Raw genomic sequence first — 7,669 nt, 5'->3', positions numbered from 1 at the left:
GCACATATCACTTTCAATAAAATATAGAAATTATTTTTTTAAATATCATGGTAGATATCCTGTCTCTTAAGAACATTGATCCTGAAATGAAAACTTTAGTCAAGGAATTTAGCCATATAATTTTCAAGGCAGAAGAAAGAACACATGTCTACACAGGACCCGCAGGGTGGCTCAGTACAAAATGGTGCTTGCTGCCAAGCCTGAACCTGAATCTGATCCTGGGAGTCCCTTAAAAGTAGGAGACAACTGACTCCAGAAAGATGTCAAGTTGGTGAAGCCAGTATGGAAATCAGTGTGGAGAATTCTCAAAAGGCTAAGAAGAACCCTACTGTATGACCTAGCTATATAACTCCTTGGTGTATGCCCAAATGACTCAGCATCTTACTTCAGAGATACCTGGTCAGCCCTATTAATTACCAATTGATTCATAATAGCTAGGAAATGGAAACAACATAAACATCTTTCAGCTGATGGGTAGATAAAGAAAATGTGCTCCATACACATAGTGGAATACTATTCAGCTGTGAAGAAGGACGAAATGATGAGCTCTGTGGGTAAATGGATGGAACTAGGAAAGCTTGTATCGAGATTACTCAGATCCAGAAAGAAAGACAAATGGCCCATGTTTTCTCTCACTGGAGGTTCCTGGCTCCAAATCTTCAGATGTGAGTACCTAGCCTGGAGTAATGGCTGAAACCAAGACAGTATAAAGGGACCATTGCCAGGATATGGGATGTCTGGAAGCAATAAGGGGGGATATGAGAGTACACGTGATCTGATAGAGGAGCTGGGTAAAAGGAGCCTCTTTAGGGAGTGGGGATGGAGACAAATACAGAAGGGGGATTGGGAAAATAGGGTGTCTGGGAAAGCCCTAAGGAACCACACTGTCAACTTCCTACCTAAAACCACCGTAGTACACATAATTCTGGATATACATACACATATATAGTTTTGATTAACTCTTTTCATCAGACATGACAATGCCTTTCCATGAACCAACACCAGGCATGGTTGAATGGTTGGCTGGGCTGTCCAAAGGAGAGAAGCAACCGATGGTTCTACCCAGCTATGATGCCTATGAACCACAACCATGACCAGCATGGAACGACAACCCTAAGGGTGCCATGGTACTATGCATACCTTGGTGGTAACTAACATCTCATTGTGCTTAAGATCTGTAGGACAAGAAGGAAGACGTGCCTGTTATGGCAAACCTAGCCAACCGCTCAGTGCTAGTAAAGTCATGGTTATTGAAGGAGAATCTGTAACCGTTCATCTACGAAGCCAGCATAATCCCTCACAACGATTTAAATATTTGTCCTCATACCATCAAATAAGTGTAGCCACCTAAACTTCAACCCTAGGCTGAGTCTACTCCCTTTCTCATTCTTTCTTACATCACTTTGGCATTGTATACTGATCAGTCGTTAGGATTTCATGAACGTGGGTTTTTTGTTGTTGTTGTTGTTGTTGTTTACTGGTTGGATGGTGGTTGTTGCTTCGTTTTACTTTGTTTTTAGCACATTGTCTTACTTGGTCCACAACTGACTTGTCAGGAAAGATCTTAATAAACAAAGCTAATGCTACAATGAATGGTCTTCGTGGTGTCTGGACACCACAGAAAAGTGTGTTTGAAATATTAAATTCTGAAGAATTTCTAACAAACAGCCCAATAAGTCCTTAAGTTATTCAAAAGTAGATTAAAAACAATTATATATTCAGGGATTAAAAAAGCTTTCTTGGGACTGAGGAATAGAGCCAATTTAACTCCTAGGAATAGAATATTAAGAAGTAACTTCAGACAGTGGGACAAAGATGTTTAACATGTCATAAGATGGCAAAGTGAGAAAGAAGTCACTGACTGAATAGACAAAACGTAAAAAACCTAAAGGCTATGTGTGTGTGGATTTATAGAGAGTTGGTTATTAGATGAATTGACAATTAGGCAAAGTGGCTGCATTTCAACACAGCCACAATCTGAATATTCATTTCCTGTTGGACTTGCTTCTCATCTCACATATGATTCGAGCTTTTTCTCATTTGTTGCACATTCCTTATAGAATTAATTGCTGTTCCAGTGACATTTGGATTTTTTCCCCTGATTATTAAAGCAATATGTGTTCATTATAGAAAAATCAAAAAAACCTGTAAGACCAGAGAGAAGGAAACAGAGCTCGGCTGTAATCCTATCACTTGGAGGCCACTCTGGCTTCATCTGAACAAGACTCACCCCGTCTGGGCAGCATGAAGGCAGAGGTGGTATGCATATCTACAGTTATATCAAAGGCCAACTGGTGGTTTATACATCATGCCATAATTCTGATTAATACTCTGGATGTTTTGTTGATTTGCCTTTTGTTTTAATGGATAACATTGCAATAAACAGATATTTTAAAACTGCATTACATTTAAGTGCTTGTGTGCACCAGTGGGGGGCGGGGTCAAATGACAGGACTGAGGAGTTGGCTCTTGCCTTCTACCGTGTGGGTCCTGGGAATTGAACTGGGGTTGTCAGACTTAGTGGCAAGTCCCTTCACCTGCTGTACCCATCTCACTAGTCCTTGAAAAGTTTTGAACATATAACTTTCTGCCTTGGTGATTTTTTTTTCCAGAAAGAAGAAAAGAAATCTCAGGTATGGGATGCTGGAGTCACAAGTTCTTATTATGTCAAACTTAATTCTGACCTTTCTAAAAGGAGAACATTGAGGCCTAGTGAGGAGGACGGAATTACCCGAGGCATCCAGTCTCTGCATAGGCTAAGACCTGGCTCTCCCATCTTCCAGGATCCCCATGGTTACAAGCTGTGAGATCCTTTAGGATGTCGAGCCATCCCAGGCACCAGGCATCCTCTGCTCTCTGAGCCTATTCTATTCGTCACTCTTTGCCACTAAATTAAGAGCCTATAGAAGACAGACCATAACCAGACCTTCAAAAGGAACTGTTAGGAAGTTCCGAAGCCTCAAGCTGAGCTGAATGTTTACTAAGCTAAAGTAAATCTCTGCAAACCCATTGTGGGCTTCTAAAAGCCCGGACCTGCAATGGAATGTTTGCTTTTATTGTGAGTTAAGGGTTTTTAATAACAAAATATAATAAAACAAAAAATAATAGGTCTGAGTAGGACAAACAACAAACAGAAGGAAAAGAGCCCCCTCAAGAAGGAAGGCACGTGAAATAAGATATAGATGCAGGGGCTGCTCATTCACACACTCAAGAACTCCGAAAAGCACTAAGCTGGAAACCTTAATATGTGCCCAAAGGACCTATTGGGTAAAAAGAAACAGAAACACACACACACACACACACACACACACACACACACACACACACACACACACATCTCCAGTGCCATCCGGGGTAATTTCCCTTCAACCCTTCTCCTAACTCTTTCAGTAGAGACTGTGCCTAATCCTGTAGATACTTGATGCCCCAGAGAAGGTGGGGGATAAGGGAAGGGAGTTGGGGGTGTGAGGGAGCAGGGGGTGGGGGAACACCCTCTCAGAGGCAAAGGGGAGGAGGGAGGGAGTGAAGAATTCTTGGAAGGGTGAACAGGAAGGGGACAACATTTGGAGTGCAAATAATAAAACAATTTTTTAAAAAAAGTAATTTTCCCAGTAAGACTCCATTGGAAAAATGTAAATTTTCATTGGCAGATAGTCAGCAGTTTTCCATGACTTCTGGGTTAGGGTTGAAAGACTGTTCATTGATTGGATAGCAGTTGTTGCTTCATTTTACTTTGTTTTTAGCACGTTGCCCATGTCTTACTTGGTCCACAACTGACTTGTAAGGAAGAGTCTTCATAAACAAAGGCTAATGCTACAATGAGTCACTTCTCCTTTCAGCTCTAGGCCCTTGCCTGTGCAGACTCGTGCAGGCCCTGTGCATGCTGCCTTGGTTTCTGTGGGTTCTTTTGTGGATGGAGCATGCTTACCTAGGGGACCTGGTTTTCTTGGTGTCCTCCATCCCCTCTGGTTCTTACAGTCTTTCTGTCTCCTCTTCCACAGGGTTTCCTGAGCCCTGAAGGGAGGCTCAGATGGAGGGACCCAATGGAGACATAAGGTGAGTTTTCAAAACCTTTTTCTGTTTGTGTGTGTGTGAATTTCACACTGTGTACCCCATCCCATCTCCTCCTCCCCCATACCTACCCTCCAACCTTGCATCTCCTCCCCAACAGAGAAATAATCTCATTGTAGACACTGTAGTGTGTCATAGTGTGTCCCACAATATACCCTTTGGTCCACAATGCAAACGTTCTTTGCAATGACTCCTTTTCTGGTACAAGGCCTCCTCCAGCTTCTGCTACTGTATCACCACTGGAACCCCACTGGGACTCCTCTTGGATATCCTGGTAGCACACGCTGGGACCCCACAGTGGTCCCAGGCGCATCACTGGCTGCTCACATCGAGTTGTTCCTCACTACCCTTAAGTCGCCAGTTCTGCCTCTCTTCGTTGTGCCCACAACCTTCTGATTCTCTTTCTCTTTCACTTTTCAACCATTTACTTGCTCCTCTTAGTGGTGCCTGGGGTTGTCTCAGGAGTGGTCTCAGGAGTGCTATGTTCTGCCTCTGCATTATGACACCAGGCAGGGGTCATCTAACGCTTGCTTCCTGTTCAGGCCCCGCAGCACTGGTTTGATGGTTCATCTCTGGCTCACTCCTCACCCAGTCCAACCAATTGGCTCCATGTGAAGGCTATCTGTATCAGACTTACTCCTGCGCAGGACTTGAGGTCCCAGCTGGGGTTCTTCTATTCTCTGTCTTCCTCCCCACCCTCAGAGCCCGTCCAAGTCTGCCTGGCACTGGACTGGTGGTCATCTCAGGCTTACTCTTTTCAGAGAATGTTGGGCTACTGATAATTCAGGTGGTCATAGGTCAGAACACTGAGCATAGACATAGCCTCTCTCCTCTCTGCCACCAATTGATGCACATGTCAACAGAGAAGCCATACCTGCAGTGCCTCTAGTGCCTGCAGTGCCTGAGTTTTAATTATCAGCAAGAATGCAAACAGAGGCGCTAACCACTGGATAAACCAGCACGCAGCACAAAACCCATCATAACTACTCCTACACTTATGATGGCACTCAGTGTGACCCTGAGCTGTTGTTCTGGCCAGATTCTGATGGTTTCCCAGCCAAGAAACTTCAGAATGTGAGACAGCTTCGGTGGTCTTCACAAGTGGAGTGTGGCAGGCTCAAGTGACTGCCTTGTGGGAAGCATGAAGGACTAGTACAGTAAGAATCCATCTACAAAGGACTGGTGCTGAACCAAGGGAGATGAGGAGGTGGGCGTGGCCAGATGTGCTGGTCTGGTTTGGATCTGAAATGTTACCCATGATCCTCAGCTAGGGGTGCTGTCTTGGGAGATTATGTACACAGTGTAAGAGAGGGCTCTATTTCATCGTTTTTTCCTCTTTTTGCATCTTGGAACAGATGTCCCAGCAGCACTGGATTGTTGAAGAGACTTCTCTTTCTCTCCTCACTAAAAGTTGATTGAATAAGGACTGGGGATACAGCTTAGTGGTAGAATGCTTGCCTGTCATGAATAAGACCTGATGTATACAAGCACACACACACACACACACACACACACACACACACACACACACCATCAACTGCCAAAACTTTTGAGCTTATTTCTACTCTTTAATTTTATTCCGTGATCTGAGTATCCGTCCTTTTTTAATTGTTGAGATTATGATATAATTTCATTTCTTCCTTTCCTTCCCTCCTCTAAACTCTCCCATGTATCCCTCCCTGCTCTCCTTCAAATTCATGTAAAATTGTTAATGCATGAATGTAGGTTTTGTATATACAGATATATCCCTAAATATAACCATTGCATATGATCTTACCTATACATGTTTTTGATAGCATCATTTTTATTACTATACATTTGTGGCAAGTCTTGAAATTACTCTATTTTTTTCAAAATTGTATTTTGAATATTCAAAATCCTTTGCAATTTCAAATAAATCTGAGAATCTGGTTTGTTTGTGTTTTTTTTTTTCTATTTCTGAAGAAACCTAAAAAGAAGTCCACCAGGGTTTCCATGGGGATTGCACTGAACCTGTAGTCTGCTTCAGAGAGCTGGCATCTTGCCCATATTCCAGTTTCCAACTCATGAACATTGTCTTTCCTTCGGTTTCAAACTCTTCTCCTGGGGTGATATTTTGTAGCTTTCAGTACCTTGCCTCCTTGGTTACACTTGTTTCTGAGTATCTTATTCCCTCTTCACATTCCCCTTGGCATTGCTTTCTTGCTTGCTGTTGGGACTGTTTGTTGCTAGTATGCGGAAAGTCAACTGATTTTTGGAACTTACTTTTTGCCCTGTAACTTTGCCCAATTCATTTGTTAGTTTTTGTAGCTTTTGTCAACTCTTTAAAAACCAAGATATGCCATCATATCAGTTGAATATAAAAAAATGTCTTCTTCCTAATCTGAGTGTTTATAATTTAATTTTTAAGAATTTACTTTTCTAAGGAATCTATCATACAGCATAGTAACTGTGGGTAATAACAAGGTATTGTGTACTTGAAAATTGCTAAGAGTAGTTTTCATTTAAGTTTTTAAATAATTTTACACATGAGTACTGCACTGGATAGTTTTATGTCAACTTGACACAAGCTAAAGTCATTTGAGGAGGATGGAGCCTCAACTGAGAAGACGACTCCATAAGCTTGGGCTGCAGGCAAGCCTGTAGAACATTTTCTTGGTTAGTTATTGATGGGGGAGAGCCAGCCCATTGTGGGTGGTATCCATCCCTAGGATGGTGGTTCTGGGGTCTATAAGGAAACAGACTGAGCAAGCCATGACCAGAAAACTGATAAGCAGCACCTTTCCTTGGCCTCTGCATCAGCTTCCAGCTCCAGGTTCCTGCCCTGCTTGAATTCCTATCCTGCCTTCCTTTAGTGATGGGCTATGATGTGGAAGACTATGCCAAATAAACCCGTTCCTCCTCCAAGTTGCTTGGTCATGATTTCTCATTATAGCAACAGCGTCACGAACTAAGACAGACTCTGTATTTCCATCATTTCTACTCCTCATTCTCCTGCCTCCAATCCTTCCCATTGCCTCTTCTCCCTCTCAAATTATCAAGGACTTCTCCTTCAATCACTATTATACAAATAGATACAACCTGCTGAGTCTGCCTGGTGTTTCTCATGTGCACATTTGTTTGGGGATGACCTCTCGGGAGCTCACCAGAAGACCGATTCTCCCTCTCTCTGCACACACTGGTTTCCGGTAGCTCTTCATCTAAGGGCAGGGCTTTGTGAGATTCTTCCCCACACACATTGACCTGACACTCAGTGATGCCATTGCCCATGTCTTGTTTATGAAATCATATTGTTGGAATTCGCAACATCCCTGTCACATATAGAAAACACTTTGTCACAGCAGAAGTCCTTGTCCCCTAACTCCTCTGATCTTCCTGTCCCTAATCCATGATGTTCCCTAAGCCTTGGGTGCGGGAGTTAGGTTGTAGATGTGTCTATTGGTGCTGATCACCCCATGAACATCATGGTCTATTGTTTGCATTTTGTCCTGTTGTGGTTTCCTGCACAATCTTCATCTGCAGCAAAAGGGGTGAGAGGTGAGGGCTTCACTTAATATCTAAAGATGCAGAGCATTGTATACTTGAATTGTGCTAAGAATAGATTTTAAGCATTCCTTCC

At 42.8% G+C, this 7,669-nt stretch overlaps 1 non-coding gene across 1 annotated transcript; it reads right to left on the bottom strand.

The window, feature by feature from the left end:
- Window positions 1-4,834: 4,834 nt before the first annotated feature.
- On the bottom strand, window positions 4,835-4,970 carry Gm24117. The gene has a single exon (XR_003955518.1). It is a non-coding gene; the product is annotated as a small nucleolar RNA SNORA17 (small nucleolar RNA).
- Window positions 4,971-7,669: the final 2,699 nt, after the last annotated feature.

The sequence above is a fragment of the Mus musculus genome, chromosome 4 (assembly GCF_000001635.26).
Source record: "Mus musculus strain C57BL/6J chromosome 4, GRCm38.p6 C57BL/6J".
NCBI classification, from domain to species: domain Eukaryota; kingdom Metazoa; phylum Chordata; class Mammalia; order Rodentia; family Muridae; genus Mus; species Mus musculus.
The sequence above is the reverse complement of the archived record's forward strand: the minus strand, read 5'-3'. Positions and strand labels throughout refer to the sequence as shown.